Below are 26,376 nucleotides of genomic sequence, written 5' to 3' on the forward strand. Positions count from 1 at the left end.
TGGACATGCAGCTGGCTAAAGGATAGATACCAGAGTGTGATTGTAAATGGGGTTCACTTGGAACAGAGACCAGTCACTAGTGGTGTACCCCAAGGCTCTGTACTAGGTCTTGTTCTATTTATTCTATATATAAGTGATATAACTAAAGGTTTGTTGGGTAAAGTATATCTTTTTGCTGATGACACAGAGGTGCAATAGGAGGTGGTTGATATCCTGGGAGGTGTCTGTAACATGGAACATGATTTGGCATTGCTGGAAGATTGGTCAAAGAAGTGGAAATTACAGTTCAATGTTTCTAAATGTAAAATAATGCACCTAGGGAAAAAGAATACCTTGAGATAGTACAAGAGTACAACATTGGGGGTACAGAACTACAGCGGAAAAGGATTTGGGGGTACTTATTTCAAATGATTGCAAAATGACCAAACAGTGTGGCCAGGCAGTGGGGAAAACAAATAGAATTTTAAAATGCATCATTAGAGGGATCACCAGCAGGAGGAAGGAGGTCCTGATTTTCCTATATAGATCTTTAGTTTCACTTCGTTTAGAATACTGTGTCCAGTTCTGGAGACGACACTTACAAAAAGCTATTAACAGGATAGAACGAGCCCAGAGATGGGCAACAAAATTGGTGCAAGGTCTGGGGGATAAAACTTATGAAGAGAGACTTCAGGAACTTAATATGTACAGTCTGGAGGAAAGAAAGGAAAGGGGAGATATGATTAAAACCTTTAAATACATCAAGGGGGTGAATAAGGTTCAGAAGGGCAGTATTTTCAACAGGAAACCAAAATCAAGAACATGGGGACATGACCTTAAACTAACTGGAGGAATGATTAAAACTAATCTCAGAAAGTATTATTTTACTGAAAGAGTAGTTGATGCTTGGAATAAACTTCCAACAGAGGTAGTGAGCCAGTCAACAGTAAAAAGCTAAGGAAAAAAAAAATAAAAAACAAAACAAAAAAATAAGAACAAAACAAGAAAGAAAAACTAAAAAAAATAAAAAATAAAAAATGGGCAGACTTGATGGGCCACTTGGTCTTTTTCTGCCATCACTTTTCTATGTTTCTATGTTTCTAATTAGGAGGGATAGGCTAGGGGTCTGCTATCTTCAAGTAAGCCTCCCTTTTTGGGACCGGACCAGCCAGGCTACACTTCACCTTCTGAAACAGATCCTGTCAGTGCATATGTGTTATTGCAACTGGACTCTGTGTCTTTACTGCCGCCACACCAAGTTGCACTTCCACACAAGCTCATTATTGACATTAAATACCTATTGTGCTATTAGAAAAAAACAATGAGATAATGATATCCACAAAAAATAGATAGAAACACTTATAAAAAAATCAATTAATTCACTCACTTTTCAGTAATCAATTTTTTCTGCCCATTACTCTGCAACAGACTAGGAATTACTATTGAGTAAATGCTATATATCGAAATGGATGTGTCCAAAACAATCCATACATAACAAATGTTAATACATTAATACACAATTAAATAAAAATGTAATAAATGTGTACACCCCAAATATATTATACTGTATAATAGAGTCTCAATGACTTTATTTGTTGCAGGCTATACCAATCACTCTTCCAATTGCTTCTTTGCTGAGATTCTCAAACTGTTTTCTGCCTTTGTTTAGAAAGGGAAGAACCCGAGGTTTAGCCTTGCCCAATTACCTTGCCCTAAATAGGTAGGAATTATCAGTCTTCTGGAGCTCAAATCTTTTCATAAAGCTTGTCTCCTAACGAAGATGACAGATTGGCACATTCATAATGCTACAAAAGCCTGGGTAGGCCTAGAACAATATCTGTTGGATGATTCACTATGAACCAGTCCTTGGTTTCAAACGGGTAATCAGAATCACCGGCTATGAGTGCACCCCTGGATAGGTCCACTTCTTTGTTAATTCCGTTCCACGTTCAAATAGCTTTTAAACTTCTCTTGGACCAATGACCCTCTTGTAGATAATCTAGCGCTCCCCTCAGGACTGCAGCCCTCATTGCGAAAATCATGCCAAGCTATTTCCTGTGTTAGAGCAGGTGAGTTCTTCAATAAAGGCTCCCTTTGCCCAAGATTGTAGCTAATACTACTCAACTCCCAGAGACTGTATCCTTGATGGTCCTAACTCCAGCTGCATCATTTTCTGACCCACCCGCTTCATCGCCCTGCCATCAGTAGGCCCTTTACTCTATTTGCCTTTCTAAGTCTCCCTGAAGATATCTGATCTCCATCATCTACGCTATGATTATTGGAGATCAATCCCCTGCTTCTCGCTGCTACATTTACAAATGGGAGGAGGAACTAGGGATCACATTGTTTGATAAAGAATGGGAAAGGATTCTTACCACCATCTGTAAAGGCTCTATTAATGTCACAGGAAAATAATATCAAAAATATATTCTCAGTGGTATAGAACTAATTTTCTCCTACATAAAATATATCCGACCAATGTTGATGATGCCAATGGGCCATGGGCAGGATGCTACATGGCTGGTGGGAGTGCAAGCTCCTACAACACTATTGGAAAAATGTTCATAATGTCATCTCTCAAATCATCTCTTACCAGCTAGAATTTATACCCTTGCAATATCTACTCCATGACTCTGCACCCATGGGCTGAGCATATTTTAAATCATTAACCATGAATTTGAATAATACAGCACATATGTGTGTTCTGTGCTTTTGGAGGCAAACCCGTTTCCCCACACTTAAGGACTGGTTCTCCAGACTGAATAGGATAGAAGAGATGGAGGACCTTATACACACCTTCCAAGAAGAACAATCAGTATTCTATAAAATTTGGGTCTGCTGGATTCATTTTAAAACAACCTTTACATATATATAGATCTGAAGATGCCCAAACCAATCGCAGCACTGTAGGTTCTGTTTTTAGGTAATATCACAAGTCAATGTTATCACCTGTGCACATTGTGGGCCTATTGCATGGAGAGCAGAGCACAGTGGAATCTCCCTTTTCAATCTGCCCTCCTCCCCAATCCTCTCCCCCCAACCCAAACCTCCTCCTTTCTTTCCTCCCTTTCATTCTCCCTCTCTTTTTTTCTGTCTTCTCCTCTTTCCTTACTTACTGGATGTACGTGATGGTTTCACCTTCTTCATGCCATGAACGTGAAGGTTTTTCGAGGTGGGTTCTATTTCACCAACCTTGTTATTCTCCATGACCTGTGGAATGCATACTCTTCATAATCTCTAGTTATTGTGTGTTTTGTTTTCTCTCTGGTATGCAGTTCCTACAAGATTGTACTGCTGTGCCATCAGCTTTTAAATATAAATTCTCAGGATGTCCTGTTACAAACTTGATTGAGAGCTGTGGCATCAACAATGGTTTTAACCTTCTTCCTTAAGTGCCCCTATCCCAAGTGCTCTTGATGTCTTGTATTGGTCAGCACCTCACAGACTGGTATTCGAGACCTCTCCTTTTTTTTTTTTTTTTACTGTTACTCATTTTTCTTACTAGAGAATGTGTTTCTGTGCTGCCACCAAGTGAAACATTCTTACATGGATTACCCATGAGGGCTGTCAGTCTGTCATTGCTTATTTGCTCTCTGATTGCTCCTCATGAGTTTTGACGTATTTTAATAAGTATTACCTGGTACTAGGAGATGGAAATATCACCACCACTCTTTGTATTGTTCTCCTTTTCATGTTTCTAATCTGTAATACTTAATGTCTGGAAAACATTTTTCTAATAAAAACATTGTGAAACTATAATGGAGCCCCAATGAACAGTGCATTTAGGTGCCAATGAAACTTGATAGATCAAACTAAGATAACTAAAAGGAAGGGAGGGAGAGTTCTGACAGCTGTAGTGCTCAACATGTTGGTCATCTAGCTTCTAAAGAAGTGAGATAAGACCCATTCGTCCATACTAATAGCTATATAGTATAATAGTCATTCATTAGGCAGGTATATTTATAATATAAATTAGATAGCTTACAATCATTAAGGCCAATCAAATGCTGTTATGGAATGTACAGGTAAAGATTTTGCACTATCCCTCATTTTTTGTTACCTCCACCTCCTTCCTTTCTGGTAAAGTTTGCCAACATAAATAATATCATACAGGCTTTGAGATAGTCAGGGCCAGATTTACATTTTGTGAGTCTACAAACATAAAAATGTAGTATCTTAAGCCCCAACCATAAACACTTCACACATAAAGCCACACCCCTGTTATTTTGGTTAAAAAGATGTTGTTTTTCTCAGTCGTTGTCACACATTGAGTGTGCAGAAAAATATGTAAACTTGAATATAATAATTGGTTCATAATTATCAGGGCTGTAGCAGACGCAGGCTAATTTAACCACTTGAGCTTCTGCAACTGTATACCCCCATATGGATCTTAGTAATTTTTACATTTCTCCTATTAATTTAGCAATAGCTTTGCCATTACGTAGGGAAACAAAGTAATACTGTATATTCTGTATATAGTTCTTTTTATGTATGGTAGTGTTTTTTTTTAAATATTTATTCAAACAAGAAGGCATAAAACATTAAATATATGCATTTTCTAATATGATCACTACTAGTTTGTAAGCATGTATAAATGTAAAGATTTAAACATGTCAGAAAACAAAAAAAGAAAATTGCCTGTGACACTTGTTAACAGATCAGGGGCTGTTAATGAATTCAGTGAAACAAATCACTGCTACTGTTTGAGTTACAATGTGGTCTACTCATTGACTGAACCTTCTAAACAACTTAAAAGTGAACACACAATACAATGTAACAAATTCTTCATACTGTGACGTGAGAATAAACATAATGCCAGTGGTAAGGCTGTATATTTCGACATGTATACAAACACTACGTGACCAGGCTGCTCCGGACTCCAGTCTGGCTTGGGAAGACCGATATCTGAAATGAATAAATCGGGAACGGGAGAGAGGCGCTCAAGGAACCAATATAGTGTATATATATTTAGTGATATAGTGTATATCAAATTATTAAAATCATATAATATTGCACTCACAAGGGTGAAGTGTTTGCAGGCATGTCTGGAGGTGCAGAGGATTGGCACATTAGAAAGCGGGATGTAAAGCCAGGAGCGTGGCAAAAAGTGTAAGGGCTTCAGCTGTGTGCACTAGCGAATCAGTGGATCGGTAGATCGCTGGAACTGAAGCTTCACTGGAAAGGACTGTTGTGCAGGAAAGGATAAGCAGCCTGGTAACACCACCGATGGCATGAGTGTGTGTGACTCTAAGCAAGGGGTCCTCAAACGGTTTAAACAGGGGGCCAGTTCACAGACCTTACATTGTTGGGGGGCTGGACTATAGTTTTAAAAAAATGTGTACAAATTCCTATGCACACTGCACATATCTAATGATATAGTGCAAAAAAACAGGAAAAAACAATACAATATTTAAAATGCACTGTACACTGTAATGCACTGTATGCTGTAATGCACTAGACACTGTAATGCACTGTACACTGTAAAGCACTGGACATCGCAATGCACTGTACTCTGTAACGCACTGCACACCACAATTCACTGTGCACTGTACCGCACTGGACACCGCAATGCACTGTACTCTGTAATGCACTGGACACCGCAATGCACTGTACACTGTCACGCTCTGGACATCGCAATGTACTGTAATCTGTAACGAACTGGACACTGCAATGCACTGTACACTGTAATGCACTGCACACTACAATTCACTGTGCACTGTACCGCACTGGACACCACAATGTACTGTACTCTGTAATGCACTGCACACTACAATTCACTGTGCACTGTACCGCACTGGACACCGCAATGCACTGTACTCTGTAATGCACTGGACACCGCAATGCACTGTACACTGTCACGCTCTGGACACCGCAATGTACTGTAATCTGTAACGAACTGGACACTGCAATGCACTGTACACTGTAACGCACTGAACACAGCAATGCACTGTACTCTGTAACGCACTGGACACTGCACTGCACTGTGCATTGTAATGCACTGGACACCGCAATGCACTGTACTCTGTAACACACTGGACACCACAATGCACTGTGCTCTGTAACACACTGGACACCACAATGCACTGTGCTCTGCATCGCGCTGGAGACTTCAACGCAGTATACACTGTAATGCACTGGACACTCCAATGCACTGTACTCTGTAACGCACTGGACACCACAATGCACTGTACTCTGTAATACACTGGACACCTCAATGCACTGTACCCGGTGCCTGGACCCAGCGAGCAGCCTAGCTATTTGCCGGCCGGTGCCATTTTTTCCCCCAATTTTTTTTTCTTGTTTTCGGCTGGCCAGGCGGGCTGGAAATGTTTTTGGGGGGTTGTATCTTGCCCGGGGGCTGTAGTTTGAGGACCCCTGCTCTAGGCAATGCATTTTCAGAAGAAGAACAAACTTCCTTCATCAGCCTTTAGGTTCCAGCGATCCTCCAATCCAGCGATTTCATAGTGCACACAGCGGCTGAAGCTCTTGCACTTTTTGCTATGCTCTTGGCTTTGAATCCCACTCTCTATGACGCTCACCTCCAGTGGCTGTCTTTCCATCCAGCTCCCAGTGGATCAAGCCGTCTCCCTGCAGTTATGGACTTCTGCCATAATGACATGCCTGCAAACATTTCAACCTTGTGAGTGCAATATTATATTATTTTAACCACATGCCGCCCAGCCACTGTAGAAATACATTGGCAGGGCGGCACGGCTGGGCAAAACCACCTTTTAAAACGTGTGTCTTCAAAACAGGCGCGCCACTGCCCTACCTGTCCCGCCGATCATGGCCGCGGATGTCAGTCATTAGCGGCAATCACTGACAGAGAGCACCGCTGCAGTAGCTGTTCTTTCTGTCAGTTTCCTGACAGCTCCTGACATGCTGAGCCGGAGAGAAGAGTTTATTTCTCCCGATCAGCTTGTCCCCCATGCAGTACACACCCCCGCCCCCTAGTAAAACACTCGCCTCACGCAGTTAACCCTTTCACTGAATAATAAAGTTAACCCCTTCCTCCCCAGTGCCATTAGTACAGTGTCAGTGTTTTTTTTTTTGCACTGACCACTGTATTGGTGTCACTGGGGATGTCAGTGACCGCAAATCAGTTCCCCCCAGTGTCAGAATGTCCGCCGCAGTCCCGCAGTCCCGCCATAAGTCGCTGATTGCCGCCATAAGTCACTGATCACCGCCATAAGTTGCTGATCGCCGCCATTATTAGTATAAAAAAAAATTAAAAATCCCAGTATCTTTCCCGCCATTTGTAAACGCTATAACTTTCACGAAAACCAATTAATTTACACGTATTGTTTTTTTTTTTTTTAGCAAAGACATGTCGCAGAATGCATTTTGGCAGAAATTTATGACTAAATTTGATTTTTAAATTTTTTTTTTACTGGACATGTTTTATAGCAAAAAGTCCAAAATATTGTATTTTTTCCTCAAAATCGTCAGACTTTTTTTATAGCGCAAAAAATAAAAAACGCACAGGCGATCAAATACCACCGAAAGAAAGCTCAATTAGTGGGAAAAAAGGATGTAAATTTCATTTATGTACCGTATTGCATGACCGCACAATTGTCCGTTAAACGAGCGCAGCGCTGTATAGCAAAAAAATGGCATAAATTGCAGTATCTATACCATAGTTTGTAGACGCTATAACTTTCACACAAAGCAATCAATATACACTTATTGGGATTTTTTTTACCAAAAACATGGAGCAGAATACATTTTGGCCTAAATTTATAACTAACTTTGAGTTTACTATATATTTTTATAGCTGAAAGTAAAAAATATTGTTTTTCTTCAAATTTTTGGTCTATTTTTGTTTATAGCATGAAAAATAAAAAGCGCACAGGTGATCAAATACCACCAAAAGAAAGCTCTATTTGTGTGAAAAAAAGGACGTAAATTTTGTTTGGGTGCAGCATTGCATGACCGCGCAATTATCAGTTGAATTAGTGCAGCGCCGAGCAGCAAAAAGAGGCCTGGTCATTAAGGGGGGTAAATCCTCAGGAGGGCAAGTGGTTAATGGTCTTTTTAATAAATTGACATACTACACTATATTGGTTCCTTGGACACCTCTCTCCCCTTCTCTATTTATTCATTAACAATTTATAAATGTAATGGTAAGAATTTTTTAAGGATGTGTACATTTTATTCTGTAGTTTTTTTTCCTGTTTATAATGACCCTAAAATTATGTTTCTGGTACAGTGCATAGTGAAGTATTTTGCTAATAAAAATTATTTTTATATAAATGTATGTATTTTTGAAAATGTCTCTACAAAAACAAATGAACACAGCAAACAGAAAAAAAGAGTGAAAAAAACAAGTTTAAACATGAATAATGAAAAAATGCATTAATTAAATAAGTAACATAACTAACATTAAATAATATTAATAATTTAAAATAACAAGTGGAAAATAATAACTAAGTGTTAACAAGGGGTTCAATAGGTACAATTTGAACTGACATTATGTGCAGATCAAAGGCCAATTATTAGCTTTCAGCGCTGTCACACTTTGAATACCAATTATTCAGTCATGCAACACCATAACCAAATGCAATTTTTAGCATTTTTTTAGACAGATATAGCTTTCTTTTGGTGGTATTTATTCACCGCTGTTTTTTTTCTATTTTTTTGGTATATAAATTAAAAAATACAAAACATTTTTGAATAAAAAATAAAAATTTTTTTTGTTTCTGTTAGAAAACTTGGCAAATAATCTTTCTTCATAAATTTAGGCCAAAATGTATTCTACTACATTTCATTGGAAAAAATAACCCAAATCATTGTATATTATTTAGACTGTGTGATAATCTACAAATTATGGTATATACAGTATATCTGAAAATGAATCAATCCTGATGTACAGACATTTTTTGAGGCCCTGCAAGAGCAGTACCAATACCTCGTAAATGACCCCTTGTTTTGGAAGTAGACAGTCCAAGGTATTTATTAAGAGGCATTGTGATTTTTTTGAAGTTGTAATTTTTTGTCACAATTTTTTAGAAAATTAAGAAATTAAATTAAATCTTTTTTAAATTTATTTGTATGTACGGTCACCAATGCAGTACAGCATCATTACATGATTGGTGTGGCGGTGATCAGGGATACTGACTTTTTTCCCTCATTGTGCAACAGTTATTTTAATACATTGCCTATAACAAACCTGATGATTAGGATTGGTATACTTCTGTTCCCTTGTTGACCGGGTTTATGTCTCCAAGCTTCTTTGATAATGATTAACACTTTTCCTCCATGCTAGAGTCATTGTCTGAGGGTACTGCAGTGAGTTACTAAGATTGTCGGTAAACCAGTAACAATTTTAAATTTAACACAATTGCAAAGCTGTTCAGTGATTCCTTTTACTTATTGCCTAGAACTGCTCCTTAAAGTGATTATAAAATCAAATCTTTTTTTTTTTACCTTAATGCATTCCCTGCATTAAGGTAAAAAATGTCCCACTGCTTTCCCCTCCCCCCCAACACTTACTTAACCCCCCTCCTAATCCAGTGCTGTGCTCATCTGCAGCAGTACTAGTTTCTTCTCCTCTTCTCACAGGATAGATTGAGAGCCACAGAGGCCATTGGTTCCTGCTACTGTCAATCAAAACTTGTGAGGAGGGAGCAGGGGGTGGGGCTGATCCACGCTGTGTGTGTCTATGGATATGCACAGCCCAGAATTGCTCCAACACGTGTGCCCCCATAGCAAGCAGCTTGCTGTGGGAACACACGGAAAATATGAAGAGTGGAGAGCGCCAGTGGGGGACCCCATAAGAGGTGGTAAGGGATCATTATGTGCAATAGCAATACCATTGCATATAGCAGGTATTTTAGGAAATAAAATGCATTAATAACTTCTTTTAAAGAACCTTCCTTACCATCACAATAGGTTCTTTGCTCCTAAACTATTACCACCATGATTGTGATGTTGGATGAGACACACACACACACACACACACACATTTACACTTTCCATGGTTTTTCAATGCAATGTAATAATCTTTTATACCTGCACATTTTAAGTATTATAGGCCTTGGTGGCCCACTAATCACAGGTTACTTCGGTTTGGATAACACATTTCATTTGTTGTTGTGTGATTTGTTCTGTGAATTGGAAGAACTGGCCGACTTAGTTCAATCTGATTCTTTACCAGTGAATTGTAATACTCATTAATATGTAAATTCTGATTCATCCTATCTATTAAACAAATTATGCAAAGTAGGGATATTGATCTGGTTCAAGAATTGTATGATTTGCAGCAGATTGGACAAATCTAAATAAACATATTGAAAAAAGAGTCATGATTTGCCAGAAAAGGATAAGATTTGCTCAATCTGCCTAATTGACTAATCAATTTGTTCATCTCTAGTGGCTATATTTAATTTTTCCTTACCCGTACAAGCACATTTTAATTCTTTTTCTTCTTAACAGACTGAATGTTTTTTCATTGTCAGTGCTAAGAGGATTGTAAAATCATACTGTACATCACACAAGCCATCTCTCAGTTGCAGTTGAAGTAACTGTTACAGATTTAATGCCCACAGCTGGGCTTTTTACTGTCGCTTTATTCCAGAACTGGAAGATTTGATTTCCTTAGACTCTTGAGTCTGGTAAAATCCATCTACATATGCTGCCAGCAAACATTTACAGCATGACCTTAACTTGCACTTCCTGTATGTGTTCCTTATGAATTAATATACCAGATATTGTTAGGTAAGCAGTAACAGGACCATTCTATTTAACATTTGATATACAATAATGTGTTAACATGTTTTTTTAAGAAGTGTGATAAAATTTTATGATTCAGTCACTCCTACGCTAAAGGGAGATTGGACATATAGATTAGTAAAATAATTGTTAATTTTGGTGCACTGTGTAATCTTTCTACACCATTTAAAAAAACTAATATCTAAGTGGATTCATATCCATGTATTATAGTAACACTTGGAAAACACATGTTAATGCATAGAAGGGTGGTGTGTTGCAACACCGCAATGCATATGTTCAGTGCTCTGCTATCTGCATAAAATAAATTGTGCTGGCAGATCAAAGGCATAAAGGTATCAGATAGTCTAAACCAGGGGTATTGAATGTAAATTCATGGTGGTCCGGTCACTAAAATTTTCTTCTGGTCGAGGTCCAAATCTCATGTTTGTGCTATGACTCAGAGTGTAATTTCTGTATATCTATCAAAAAATGAGAAATGTACAATTTTCATAGCATTTCAACAATATTTATTAGCCAGATTCAGATTTAAACTAGGATGGCTTTACATTTGCTCATGTATTTGTATGGAATACCATTAACTATCTTTAGCAGAAACAACATAGGAACAAATAAATATCTCTCTAAACATAAAAAGCACATCCATATTTCAAGTAAAAGAAAATAGCATCTTCTGACTTAAATAACTAAAGGTTATCAAAATGTTTCCCCCCAAAAAAACCCTACCTTCCCTGTCTAATAAAAGAAATTGGCTTTTTGATTGTCCTGCCAATAGTTTGATGCTTGGCCTAAATGGAGTTACTGCCATTCTCATGCACATATCTATATGCTCATTGGTAAGCCTGGAATTATACTTAGTTGTCCTTTTATGAAACAGAGATCAGCTGTGATCCAAAGGATCACTGCTGATCTCAGATCATTAGTGGTTTAAGAAACAGAGATGATCAGCGGAGAACATGTTCTCCGCTGATCATCTCAGCACACAGACTGCCAGTGTATGAAGGAGCGATGTCAGCCCTTCACTGGCGATCTGTGTTCTCCCTCCAGATTCTCCAGCCCAGAATTGGAGAATCAGGGGAACCGCAAACGAAGCAGAGGTAATTTACATTTGCTTAGTAAACTGTGTTTGACTGATCTTTTACTGTAATCTCGTGAGATTGCAGTAAAAGCAGCCATTTTCTAGCATTCAAATCGTTTGTAGATCACTTCTGTCTTCATTCGAAGTGATCTACAACGCTTCATAAAAAGGTATTCAGAGGAGAACTCTCTCCTCTGAGAATGCCAGAGAACTGAGCAGTGGTCATGATAAAAGGACACCTTAGTTTTAATACTGTTCATAGTGGAAAAAGCCAACTCACAGCTGTACGTAGATCTAAACATAGTCAAGGTATGTAGTGCTACCTTGGTTAGACAAGGTAATTCAGTTTCAGACACAGTCGGTATCCAGAAGTTAGCAGGATCAGTTCCTTCAAAGTGCTCTCTTAGTGCAACATTTGTTTGCATATTATTATTATTATTATTATACAGTATTCAAAAGCGCCAATAGTTCGCTCAGCGCTGTACATTACAGAGGGGGACAGAACATGTGACAGAACAATACCAATACAATGCAAAACATGAGGGGATTGAGGGCCCTGCTCTTTCGAGCTTACAATCTAGGAGAGAGGTGATGGTGGCACAGGAGGAGATAGCTGTGGGGGATGGAGTGGTAGGAAGAGTGGAGGAGGTCGGCAAGTTAGCAGGGGGTGGGGTAGGCTTCCTTGAAGAGATGGGTTTTCAGGGTGCGCCTAAAGGAGAGGAGAGTAGGTGATAATCTGATGGGTTGGGGCAGGGAGTTCCAGAGGATGGGTGACACCCTGGAGAAGTCCTGGAGGCGGGCATGGGAGGAGGAGACCAGGGAACTAGATAGAAGGAGGTCTTGTGAGAAGCGGAGTGTGCGTGCTGGGCGGTACTTGGATATTAGGTCAGTGATGTAGTTCAGGGCAGTATGGTGGACAGCTTTGTACGTCAGTGTTAGGATTTTGAATTTGATCCGTTGTGAAATCGGAAGCCAGTGGAGGGATTGGCAGAGGGGGGTGGCGGAGACGGAGCGGTTGGAAAGGTGAATGAGTCTGGCAGCCGTATTCAGGATCGACTGAAGCGGGGATAGCCAGCGGCGAGGCAGGCCAGTGAGGAGGGAGTTGCAGTAGTCGAGTCGTGATATGATGAGGGAGTGGATGAGCTGTTTAGTGGTTTCTGGAGTTAGGAACGTGTGGATTTTGGCGATGTTGCGGAGGTGGAGTCTGCATGAGTTTGTTAAAGATTGGACTTGGGGCTGGAAGGATAGGTTGGAGTCCAGAATGACACCAAGTACTCTGGCCTGCGGGGCGGGTTTGATGGTAGCGTTGTTGGATGTGATAGAGAAGTCAGTGGGGGGTGGTGTCCGGGCTGGGGGGAAGACAAGAAACTCGGTTTCAATATCAATACTTTCTGTTTGTAGAGATCCCTCATGTGCCCACTTCAAGGTTTCCTTGACCTCCTTTGAAAACACTGATATATTTAATGAGGAATGGATTGTGGATGAGCAGGAGAAGCTGTTGTTCAAGACTGAAGCTGCCAAACCATTTACTGAAGTTTCCAATCAGTTTATTTATGAAGTCAACAAAAAAAGAAACATCTCCCTTTCCTTGAATCTGTGCTTTCACCTTCGTAGAATGCATTTCCTTGAACAAATCCAGTTTTCTCTGGAAGGAGCGAACAGTGGTCATCAAATCACAATTCAATTGTTCTTGCCCTGCAGCTTTAAATTCAGTTCATTAAGGTTTTATGTTATGTCTACTAGGACAGCAATATTATCCATTGTGCTCTCATCTTGTAAAAACAGTGAAAACTATTTTGCTTTCTGACTTTTGAATTGCAATAGGAAAGCTGCTTCTTTAGTTTGAATGGACCAAAACCATTCCAATACGCTGCCTTTACTCAGCCATCTAACATTGTTGTACAGTAAAAAGTCATTTTCATTTTCCTCAACTTCTCTAAGAAACTCTCTTAGTAAATTATGCTGATGGGATGAGGATACCCTGAGGAAGTTGGTGAGTTTCATCATTGTGTCCATTATTTCTGCAACTTTTTCTTGTAGAATGGCACACAGAATAGTCTGGTGAATGATGCAGAGGTATGCAATAAGTTCAGAGTTGTCCTCTTTCAGCCATACCAGAACTCCTCTCTCCTTTCCTACCATGGTAGGGACACAACTGTGGTAACTGAGACCACCCTTTTCAAATCTATCCTCTTTCTCAGAATCTCCTTAATGGCCACATAGATGTCTTGTCCTCTTGTAAGTGTCTGAAGTGGTGTTACACCTAACAAGTTCTCACAAAGTTCTTTTGGTTCTTTGTGAAAACATCTTACATACACCAAAAGCTAAGCATTGACAGTTATATCTGTTGATTCACCAATGGCTAAAGAGACGCATACTGCACTCTGAATAGCTGCATCAAGCTGTGCCAATACATCCTCTGTTAATATTTTAGTCTTTTTTGTTGCTGTGGAAGCTGACAATGGGATTTAATTGATTTTTTTCACACAGCGCATCTATTTGTTTACCTTCAAGTAAAGTTTCAGCAGCAGCATTCAAGCACTCTTTTAGAAACATACCATCTTTAATGGTCTTTTGTGTTGCCCCAAAATCCATACTAGTTTAAGTGAACATTCATTTGCATGCTGCTGTGCTATAAATGAATGTGAGAGGACTTTGGTGTCTCTGTCTCTGGGTTCTTAGTTCAGTTATTTTACTTGCCCTCACCTCGGAATGCAGTGGATATGTTTGCTCAAATGAACTGTGTTTTGTTTTGAAGTGATGCTACTTTTTATTATCACCATGGTTTCACAACAAATTAGACAAATTGGTTTTAAACTTACCATAGGAAGAATAAGCATATATTGGTCTGTCCAACCATCTTTGAAGGCTCGATTTTCAGCATCTACTTTCCTTTTTTTGGTGCAAGTCATGCTCTCTGGTGCTTTTGTTACTGTTTCCTTCACACACTGGGGATACTCTGTAAATGTAAATGTCCCCATTAGTGTTCCCCCTTACATCAGGATCCCCCTCCATAGTAATTTATTACATTGGGTGCCATCATCATACTTCCCCCTTACATCAGGCATTCCTATCAGAGTGCCCCCTTACATCAGGTTTCTGCATCAGAAGGCCCCCTTACATTTGGTACCTCCCATCACTGTGCCCCCTTAAATCAGTTGTCCCCATTAGAGTGCCCATTTATATAAGGTTTCCCCATTGCAGTGACACATTACACAGGGTGTGCCCATCAGTGTGCCCCCTTACATTAGGTGTCACCATCAGAGTGCAACTTTACATCATGTATCCCCATCATATCAGGTGTGCCCATCAGAGTGCTCCTTTACATCAGGTATCCCCATCACAGTGCCACCTTACATCAAGTAGTCCCATCAAAGTGCTCCCTTACATTAGGTGTCCCCATCAAAGTACCCCTTTCCATCATATTTCCCCATCAGAGTGCCCCTTTACATCATATTCTCCATCAGAGTGCCCCTCTCTATAACATGTGCCAATCAGAGTGCCCAATTCCATCACATGTGCCCATCAGAGTGCCCCTTTCCACAGTATGTGCCCATATGTGCCCCCTTAACATTATCATGTGCCCATCAGAGTGCCCCTTAACATAAACAATGATCATCAGAGTGCTCCTTAACATAAATGTGCCCATCTGAGTACTCCTTAACATAAAATGTGCCCATCAGAGTGACCCTTAACATAAAATGTGCCCCTCAGAGTGCCCCTTAACATAAAAAATGCTCATCAGAGTGCTCCTTAATATAAAATGTGCCCATCTGAGTGCCCCTTAACATAAAATGTGCCCATCAGACCAGAGCATAGACCCCATATGGACCAGAGCAATTTTTACATTTCTGCTATGGGCCTGTTTAGTCAGTGATAACTTTGTCATTACTTAAGATAAAAACATAGTACATATATTGTTTTTTTTAAGGAGAAACAAGGTATTCTTTTTGTGAATATTGTCTTGCAACAATTACTTTTTTTGTACTCCTCAAACAATTAAACCTAACAAAATGCAACAAAATACACTTTTTTAATTACAAATGAAATAATGTGTTTTTTTTCTATTTTGCTTTTTCTTAAATGTGAAATCTGTAAATAGATGTTAAAGGTGTAAACATATTCATGAACAAAAAAAAAAAAAAAAAGTTTAAATATTATTAGTTATTAAAATAGAAACTAAAAAAAAATCAGCAGGAAAATAATTGAATGGTAAAAGAGAATAAGGAGTTAAATAGGGCTGATTTGCATAAACTAAGGGTTAATGAGGAGTTAAACAGAGGAACATTTAATTAAAAAACAAAAAAAACAAAACTTTTTTTTTTACTTGTCAGACTGCTTTAACCGATTTCATCTACTGATCAAGTCCATCCCTTTGATCTGTAGATGAATAAACAGATACAAAATGAAACATTGTTTATTTTCAGCAGTGTTGTTGATAAACATTGCCAGACTGCTTTGCATTTCTTTGACAGCTCCAGCTGTCAAAACTTTTCAGCAGTGCTGCTTTAATTAATCAGAGCTGAATTGGGAGAACTGTGACAGGGAAGGTCCTGGCAGGTGTTACACACATTTTTGAGGCGTGTCGAACACACCCAGAGCCTGCAACTGGTTAAGAAAATTCTGTTGTGTCTCATTCAAATCTCATTTCAGACTCACCTGAAATGCAGTATCAAGTGTTCCACAGACTGTATCACCCAGTGGTTTGATTTTATAACTGTCTTTGAATGTTTCACAGGCATGCATCCATGCCAACAAGTGATTTTCGATATCACTATTTGCTGGGATTCTTTTTTAATACACTTGTGGATAATTACCTTCAATACTATATAAAGAAATGCTCAGATCAAGTAAGATGCTTGAGCAGAAATGTTTCTTTATCTTCATTACCGAGGATAAAACAAACCTTAACGCCCATACCCAATTTTGCAACTTTGATGTCTTAGCAAAACTGTACATATCATTGCAACTAATTTTTTATTTAGGTAGATGTTACCTTGTTTTTTTCAGGACAAATTTGGCTTTCATTTGGTGGTAAATGGTAATGGATATCTCCTGATTTTTGTTTTTTTTTTACTATTATCATCAAAGAAAAATTGCCCCCAAATAATTAAAAAAAACAATATTTTTTAAATGTAGCTGTATATTTCTTGCTATTACCATAACTCACCACCAAAGATGAACCAAAAAAATTCTCCTGCTCCTGATTATTGCAATGATGCCACTTATATGTATGTTATTATTTGTTTGTACAGTAGGGCCCAGAAACAATAGTGCTTTTGCTTTTTTTATCCTACCTGAAACACACTGACACTGATACTGACACTAACTGACACTGATATTAATATTAAAAAATGCATTATTTTAAAATGCTACCTAAAATATACTCACTCTGACCTTTGATCTCAATCTTTGACCCTGGTCTTGACCTTTGACCCATGTCTTGACCCTAACATTAAACTTGAGATCAAACCAAACTTCTTTTTTTTAATTGTTAATTTTTTTACACACTTTTTGTTTGCATCTTTCTTACTTGCAAGGAATGAAAGATACATTCAGAAGAGAAAGAAAACACATGGGTGGGCTACACAATGACTGGTCACTATGATAGCCAGTCAGAGGCTATCATAGCAATCAGGTGACTGGGAACAAGGAGTCCTGGGTCCGGATCATTAGTACAAGATCTCGGGCTCTTGGTAAGAGCTCAGTCTCTGTGCTGGGATGGCCATGTGTGGCACACTCCCAGCACAAACATAGGAACATACAGTTGCAAGAAAAAGTATGTGAACCCCTTGGGATTACATGGAGTTTTGCATGAATTGGGCATAAAATGTGCTTTGAACGTCATCTAAGTCACAACAATAGAACACAGTCTGCTGAACATAATACTACACAAACATTAGATGTTGCCATCTAATGCACATAACATGCACATAACATGTAAACATTCACAGTGCAGGGAGGGAAAGGGTTACAAAAGTATCTCCAAAAGCCTTGATGTTCATGTGTCCACAGTAAGACAGACTGTCTACAAATGGAGAAAGTTTAGCACTGTTGCTACTCTCCCTAGGCGTGGTCGTCCTGTAAAAATGACTGCAGGAGCACAGCGCAGAATGCTGCATGAGGTAAAGAAGAATCCCAGTGTCAGGGCTCCCAGGTATGACCAGAGGTGTGTGACTGAAGCAGGGAAACGCAGACCTCAGATATGTTATAAACAATATAATTTATTAACACTAACAGTACAAACATAAACGCAGTGCAATACTAAAACATAATACAGTGCAAACAAACCAAACCAAACCACCCACAGATAACAGTATATACAAGCAAGCGTCGTCAGGCAGGCCGGGTCAATATCAATTGGGCAGGTAGGTACAGGGGGAGCAAGCGGAGAATAGTCGGGGTCACAGGCCAGGTTCAGCAGGTAGCAAGCAGCATCAAAACCTCACCCCCACTGTAAAACATGGCAGAGGGAGCATCATGGTTTGGGGCTGCTTTGCTGCCTCAGGGCCTGGACGGATTTTTGTCATTGATGGGAAAATGAATTCCAGAGTTTATCAAGACATTTTGCAGGAAAATGTACGACCATCTGTCCGCCAACTGAAGCTCCGCAGAGGATGGGTGATGCAACAGGACAATGACCCAAAGCATACAATTAATTCAACAAAACAATGGCTGCAACAGCACAGAATACGCCTTCTGGAGTGGCCCAGTCAGAGTCCTGACCTCAACCTGATTGAAATGCTGTGGCATGGCCTTAAGAGAGCGATTCACACCAGACATCCCAAGTTCAGCAGGTAGCAAGCAGCATAGTACAGAGGGTCAGACAGAGGAATGGTCAGGGTCACAAGCCAGGATCAGAGCAGGAGAAGTCAGCAAAGGAACAGAAACAGGTGGCAGGACAGATACAGGGCCCAGGACAAACACAACACCAAGGCAGAGTCTGTAAGTCTGGCCATCCCTTAAATACCCCAGCATCATCAGTTCCAGGTGTTAGCTGGCTGAAAGGTTGAGTCTCTGATTGCTGGGAGCACCCGCTGGCCAGCCCTGGTACTGCAGATCAAAAGGCAGGTGAGTCCCACCATTGCTGGCCAGTCCATTCCTAACAGTACCCCCCCCTCAAGGAGCGGCCTCAGGACGCTCCAAACAGTCCTAGCTGGGCAAAATGTTCCACCGCCCGGGTCTGGCAACTGGCGGGATATCAAAGACTGGCACACCGGGCAGGACTCCGGGCAGCGGCACACCGGGCTGGACTCCGGGCAGAGGCACATCGAGCAGAGGCACACCGGGCAGAGGCACATCGGGCAGGACTCCGGGCAGAGGCACATCGGGCAGGACTCCGGGCAGAGGCACACCGGGCAGAGGCACATCGGGCAGGACTCCAGGCAGAGGCACATCGGGCAGGACTCCGGGCAGAGGCACATCGGGCAGGATTCCGGGCAGAGGTACATCGGGCAGGACTCCGGGCAGAGGCACATCGGATTACCAGGCGAAGCAGCAGGCAGCGGGCCACCAGGCGGAGCGGCAGGCACCGGGCCCCCGGGCGGGGCGGCAGGCACCGGGCCCCCGGGCGGGGCGGCAGGCACCGGGCCCCCGGGCGGAGCAGCAGGCACCGGGCCCCCAGGGCGGGGCAGCAGGCACCGGGCCCCCGGGCGGGGCAGCAGGCACCGGGCCCCCGGGCGGGGCAGCAGGCACCGGGCCCCCGGGCGGAGCAGCAGGCACCGGGCCCCCGGGCGGAGCAGCAGGCACCGGGCCCCCGGGCGGAGCAGCAGGCACCGGGCCCCCGGGCGGAGCAGCAGGCACCGGGCCCCCGGGCGGAGCAGCAGGCACCGGGCCCCCAGTCGGGGCGACAGGCACCGGACCCCCAGGCGGGGCGACAGGCACCGGACCCCCAGGCGGGGCGACAGGCATCGGGCCCCCAGGCGGGGCGACAGGCATCGGGCCCCCAGGCGGGGCGACAGGCATCGGGCCCCCAGGCGGAGCGGCGGGCGCCGGACCCCCAGGCGGAGCGACAGGTCTCGGGCCCTCAGGCGGAGCGGCGGGCGCCGGACCCCCAGATGGAGCGACAGGTCTCGGGCCCTCAGGCGGAGCGGCGGGCGCCGGACCCCCAGGCGGAGCGACAGGTCTCGGGCCCCCAGGCGGAGCGGCGGGCGCCGGACCCCCAGATGGAGTGATAGGTCTCGGGCCCTCAGGCGGAGCGGCGGGCGCCGGACCCCCAGCTGGAGCGACAGGTCTCGGGCCCTCAGGCGGAGCGGCGGGCGCCGGACCCCCAGGTGGAGCGACAGGTCTCGGGCCCTCAGGCGGAGCGGCAGGCGCCGGACCCCCAGGAGGAGCGACAGGTCTCGGGCCCTCAGGCGGAGCGGCGGGCGCCGGACCCCCAGGTGGAGCGACAGGTCTCGGGCCCTCAGGCGGAGCGGCGGGCGCCGGACCCCCAGGTGGAGCGACAGGTCTCGGGCCCTCAGGCGGAGCGGCGGGCGCCGGACCCCCAGGTGGAGCGACAGGTCTCGGGCCCTCAGGCGGAGCGGCGGGCGCCGGACCCCCAGGCGGAGCGACAGGTCTCGGGCCCTCAAGCGGAGTGGCAGGTGCCGGACCCCCAGGCGGAGCGACAGGTCTCGGGCCCTTAGGCGGAACGACAGGTCTCGGGCCTCCAGGCGGGGCGGCGGGCACCGAGTCACCAGGCACAACAGTGGGCTCCGAGTCAACTGGGATGACCGCTGGCACTGGGTCAGACATTGGATCGTCTGGCTGGACAGCGGGCATCGGGTCACCAGGCATCAGGTCATTTGGCTCGACAGCGGGCACCGCGTCATCTGGCAAGGCAGTGGGCTCCGAGTCAACTGGTATGACCGCGGGCACTGGGTCAGACATTGGATCGTCTGACTGGACAGCGGGCACTGGGTCACCAGGCATCAGGTCATTTGGCTCGACAGCGGGCACCGCGTCATCTGGCAAGGCAGTGGGCTCCGAGTCAACAGGCACGACAGTGAGCACCGGGGCATCAGGTACCGGATTGTCTGGCTCGACAGCGGGCATCGGGTCACCAGGTATGACAGCGGGCACTGGGTCACCAGGCATCAGGTCATTTGGCTTGTCAGCGGGCACCGCGTCATCTGGCAAGGCAGTGGGCTCCGAGTCAACTGGTATGACCGCGGGCACTGGGTCAGACATTGGATCGTCTGACTGGACAGCGGGCACTGGGTCACCAGGCATCAGGTCATTTGGCTCGACAGCGGGCACCGCGTCATCTGGCAAGGCAGTGGGCTCCGAGTCAACAGGCACGACAGTGAGCACCGGGGCATCAGGTACCGGATTGTCTGGCTCGACAGCGGGCATCGGGTCACCAGGTATGACAGCGGGCACTGGGTCGCCAGGCATCAGGTCATCTGGCAAGGCAGTGGGCACCGCGTCACCAGGCATTGGATCGTCTGGCTCGACAGCGGGCATCGGGTCACCAGGTATGACAGCGGGCACTGGGTCACCAGGCATCAGGTCATTTGGCTTGCCAGCGGGCACCGCGTCATCTGGCAAGGCAGTGGGCACCGGGTCACCAGGTATGACAGCGGGCTCTGTGTCAATTGGCACGACAGCGGGCACTGGATCAGGTACCGGATCATCTGGATCAACAGCGGGCATCGAGTCAACTGGCCTAATAGGATCGTCGGGCTGGATCAGTTCATCCTGCTGAGTAGCGGCATCAGGCTGAATGCAGGCATCAGGCCGAGTAGAGGCATCAGGCCGAGTAGAGGCTTCAGGCCGAGTAGAGGCTTCAGGCCGAGTAGAGGCTTCAGGCCGAGTAGAGGCATCAGGCCGAGTAGAGGCATCAGGCCGAGTAGAGGCATCAGGCCGCGTAGAGGCTTCAGGCTGAGGAGAGGCTTCAGGCAGCGTAGAGGCTTCAGGCCGCGTAGAGGCTTCAGGCCGAGTACAGGCATCAGGCCGAGTACAGGCATCAGGCCGAGTACAGGCATCAGGCCGAGTAGAGGCTTCAGGCTGAGGAGAGGCTTCAGGCTGAGGAGAGGCTTCAGGCCGCGTAGAGGCTTCAGGCCGAGTAGAGGCTTCAGGCTGCGTACAGGCATCAGTCTGAACCACGGAAGGCAGGCTCACCGGTTTGGATACTGGCAGGATGGTATTGGTTGGAAAGAATTTTCGCTTTTTTCTGGTTTTAACTACTGGAGCACTGCAAGTAAACGCAGGTCTGCAAACGAATGGAGCAGCTGGAGACAGAGAAGAACTGGAGGATGGAACAGGAGAGGGAGCAGTTGCTACAGAGGGCTTTTTTACAGGGTTAAAGGCCGGATAGGTGCAGCGAGTGGGAACAGGGTACTGACATGCGGTAGATAGCCAAGTATACTGGGCTGTAACTGGAGGAGCTGGTGGGAATACAGGAGTAGAGTTAGAAGCAGGACTGGGTCTTTGTAAGCTGACTGAGGCTGGGTGCAACAAATCTGTCCATGTCTGCAGTAGGGGTTGAACAAAGCTGAGTTTACACAAAGTCTGTCTGGTCAATGACTGTACTGCGTTTATACAATCTCTCAGTGTCTGTGGTGAACATGTGGAATAACGCTCCAGAAAGTAACCCACATCATCCTCTAATAACCACACCAGGGACTCTACCTGGTCTGCACTAAATGGTGGCAAAAATTCATCCCTGCATTCGGGGAAACCAGATGAAACCAACTCAACACAAACCTGAATCAATGGCTGCACCATAGAGAAAACTGTGCCCTGATCTACTAGAACATGAGCGAGCCGTATACATTCTAGCAGTTCATCCCGGGTATACTCCTTCAGAGTCTGATAAGCATACTCTCTGTCATCAAGCACTAGCAGAGATAAATACTCAACCTCATCTAGATCCATCCTTCCCACCAACAAGCCAAGATGGCTTCCCTGTGCAGCCACTTCTGGTCAGGATTGGCCTTGGTGTAATGTCAGGGCTCCCAGGTATGACCAGAGGTGTGTGACTGAAGCAGGGAAACGCAGACCTCAGATATGTTATAAACAATATAATTTATTAACACTAACAGTACAAACATAAACGCAGTGCAATACTAAAACATAATACAGTGCAAACAAACCAAACCAAACCACCCACAGATAACAGTATATACAAGCAAGCGTCGTCAGGCAGGCCGGGTCAATATCAATTGGGCAGGTAGGTACAGGGGGAGCAAGCGGAGAATAGTCGGGGTCACAGGCCAGGTTCAGCAGGTAGCAAGCAGCATAGTACAGAGGGTCAGACAGAGGAATGGTCAGGGTCACAAGCCAGGATCAGAGCAGGAGAAGTCAGCAAAGGAACAGAAACAGGATGCAGGACAGATACAGGGCCCAGGACAAACACAACACCAAGGCAGAGTCTGCAAGTCTGGCCATCCCTTAAATACCCCAGCATCATCAGTTCCAGGTGTTAGCTGGCTGAAAGGTTGAGTCTCTGATTGCTGGGAGCACCCGCTGGCCAGCCCTGGTACTGCAGATCAAAAGGCAGGTGAGTCCCACCATTGCTGGCCAGTCCATTCCTAACACCCAGAGTGTCAGCTAAAGACCTACAGAAATCTCTGGCACATGCTAACATTTTTGTTGACACATCTACAATAAGGAAAACATTAAACAAGAATGGAGTACATGGGAGGACACCATGGAGGAAGCCATTGCTGTCCAAAAAGAATATTGCAGCACGTTTGAAGTTTTCAAAAGAGCACCTGGATGTTCCACAGCACTACTGGCAAAATATACTGTGGACAGATGAAACCAAGATTGAGTTGTTTGGGAAGAACACACAACACTATGTGTGGAGAAAAAAAGGCACAGCACTGCAACATCAAAACCTCACCCCCACTGTAAAACATGGCAGAGGGAGCATCATGGTTTGGGGCTGCTTTGCTGCCTCAGGGCCTGGACGGATTTTTGTCATTGATGGGAAAATGAATTCCAGAGTTTATCAAGACATTTTGCAGGAAAATGTACGACCATCTGTCCGCCAACTGAAGCTCCGCAGAGGATGGGTGATGCAACAGGACAATGACCCAAAGCATACAATTAATTCAACAAAACAATGGCTGCAACAGCACAGAATACGCCTTCTGGAGTGGCCCAGTCAGAGTCCTGACCTCAACCTGATTGAAATGCTGTGGCATGGCCTTAAGAGAGCGATTCACACCAGACATCCCAAGAATATTGCTACACTGAAACAGTTTTGTGAAGAGGAGTGGTCCAAAATTACTCCAGATCGTTGTACAGGTCTGATCTGCAACTACAGGAAACGTTTGGTTGAGGTTATTGCTGCCAAAGGGGGGTCAACCAGTTATTAAGTCCAAAGGTTCACATACTTTTTCCTCCCTGCACTGTGAATGTTTACATGTTATGTGCAATTAAACCATGGCAACATCTAATGTTTGTGTAGTATTATGTTCAGCAGACTGTGTTCTTCTATTGTTGTGACTTAGATAACGTTCAGAGCACATTTTATGCCCAATTCATGCAAAACTCCACGTAATCCCAAGGGGTTCACATACTTTTTCTTGCAAATGTATGCTCTGCCTAGGTTTAAAACCCACCTCCTGGATGCTGCACTTATGTGTTATTGTGTCATTCTGGGGTTAATATTCTGTTTCTAGGCTTCAGCTCACATGTCCTCACTTCTAATTTCCAGTTTTTGGCTTCTGTTGATGACTCAGCTATCCTATGACCACAATTTATGTCTGCCTCCCATCAACCTCTACCTATTTTTTGGATAAACCCTGTTTGCCACCTGTACTGTCCTCTTGCTTGCCCGTACTACAATTTCATCTCTTGATGCTGTACCTCATCTTGTTGTTGTCAGTTGTATCACAATCTGGAGCTAGTCTGCAGCAAAGTCTAAACATCTCAGACTGTGTCTTGACCCTTATTAGGGCCTACTTTTCTCTGGCAATGCAGAGAGTCCACACTCATAGTAAAAAAAAAACACTCCAAGCAACTCTGCAAAAAGGCTTTTGAAAAGCACAAGTCAAGGGATGTATTCATGAGATTTCAAAGTCAATACATATCCATTAATGGACAGTTACATAATGATGAAATAATGAATAAATGTTAAGTGTAAAGCACAGCTGTAAATCTGCCATGAATATGCCATCCACCAAAAGTGACTGACCATGCAGAAGGAGACTAACGAGAAAGCCAACCAAAAGACCTGTGAATAATCTGAAGGAGCTACAAACCACACTGGTTAGGACTGGAAAGACTATACATACAACTGTTGACAGTTGCAGCCCATGTGTATCACCAGCCACATAATTATGGGATAGTGGTGAAAGACAGCCATTGTTAACTAAAATTCACATGACAATAATAAATAATTTACAGTTTTCAAGAAGGCACATAAGTGACTGATGTCAGCCAGAAGAAGGTTCTTTGGTCTGTGAATACCAGAATAAACTCTTGTGTTTGGCAGAAAATAAACACTGCACAAAAGAAGCATGGTGGTGGCAGCATAATGCTGTGGGGATGCTTCTCTGCAGCAAGCCATAAAAGTAGATGGTACCATGGAAACAAAAAGAAATTGCTAATCCTAGAGAAAACCTAATGCAGTCTGCAAAAAAAACTGGGCTATGGCATAAATCCAAAACTATACAAGAATGGTAATATGAATCTACCCAGACCAGGGCATCCAACAAACAAGAGTATTCATGCAAGGAGAAGATAAATGAGACAAGAAACAGAGATCTGAGGCTAATACTAAGGGCTTGGCCATTGGTGCTAAGAGTTGATGAACCTGACTGATGACCTCACCATTTCTGACTGCTAATAAAGCATGCAACACTAAGGCAGAGAAAATACCCTCTACTGGTCTGCTTGCTCCAGTCTTTACCTGGTTCATGGCAAATATAGCAACCTCTGTTGAACTGGAAGCTAATTAAAGCTAATTGAACCCAAAAACAAAATGCAATATATTGCAACTTACTAGTACTTAGATGAGATTAGGTTGGCTGCATTGCTTTTCTTTTCTTAGTTTTTTTTTTTTACTTTGTAGATCTTGCCAGTAACACACTTCTTGTCTCTGAGTGACTACAATAACACAGCATGTGCACCTGCTCTTGATTACATTGAAGTACTTTAGTTCAATTAAAATGCAGTGAACACCACTATTTGATCTTATAGTTCCTATATAATGAACTGTTTTTCTCAAATACATCTCATAATATAACATTGATCAATGTTATGTCAGTATGTTAATTTTTCTAAATTTGTTTATAATGCTCTTCAAACTACCGAGTAATTGTTAGATTTTTATGAAAAAAAAACAAAAACTTAAAGGTGAACTTGAGTTCTCTGAACAAAACACGTGACCCACTCCAAAGCTACTTTTTAAAATGTGGTTGCCTAAGCTGGGCCCAATATTTTACAATTGAGCTATGTGGAGGGAATACAGTACAAGCACATTCACTCACTTTTTATACATCTAAAAATTGTGTTTCCTTGTGCAACTACCTTTTGGCATTGGGTTGGTATGCTAAGCTTATTGTTGCTTCCTCATCTTTTGAGCTCCAGCTGTATTCCATCAATTTCATCAAGGGCAATAACTCTCCTATGATAAATCTTCAATTTTAGCTTTAAAT

Source organism: Staurois parvus, unplaced genomic scaffold (genome assembly GCF_062004578.1).
Source record: "Staurois parvus isolate SC_StPar_1 unplaced genomic scaffold, SC_StPar_1.0 ptg000058l, whole genome shotgun sequence".
NCBI lineage: Eukaryota > Metazoa > Chordata > Amphibia > Anura > Ranidae > Staurois > Staurois parvus.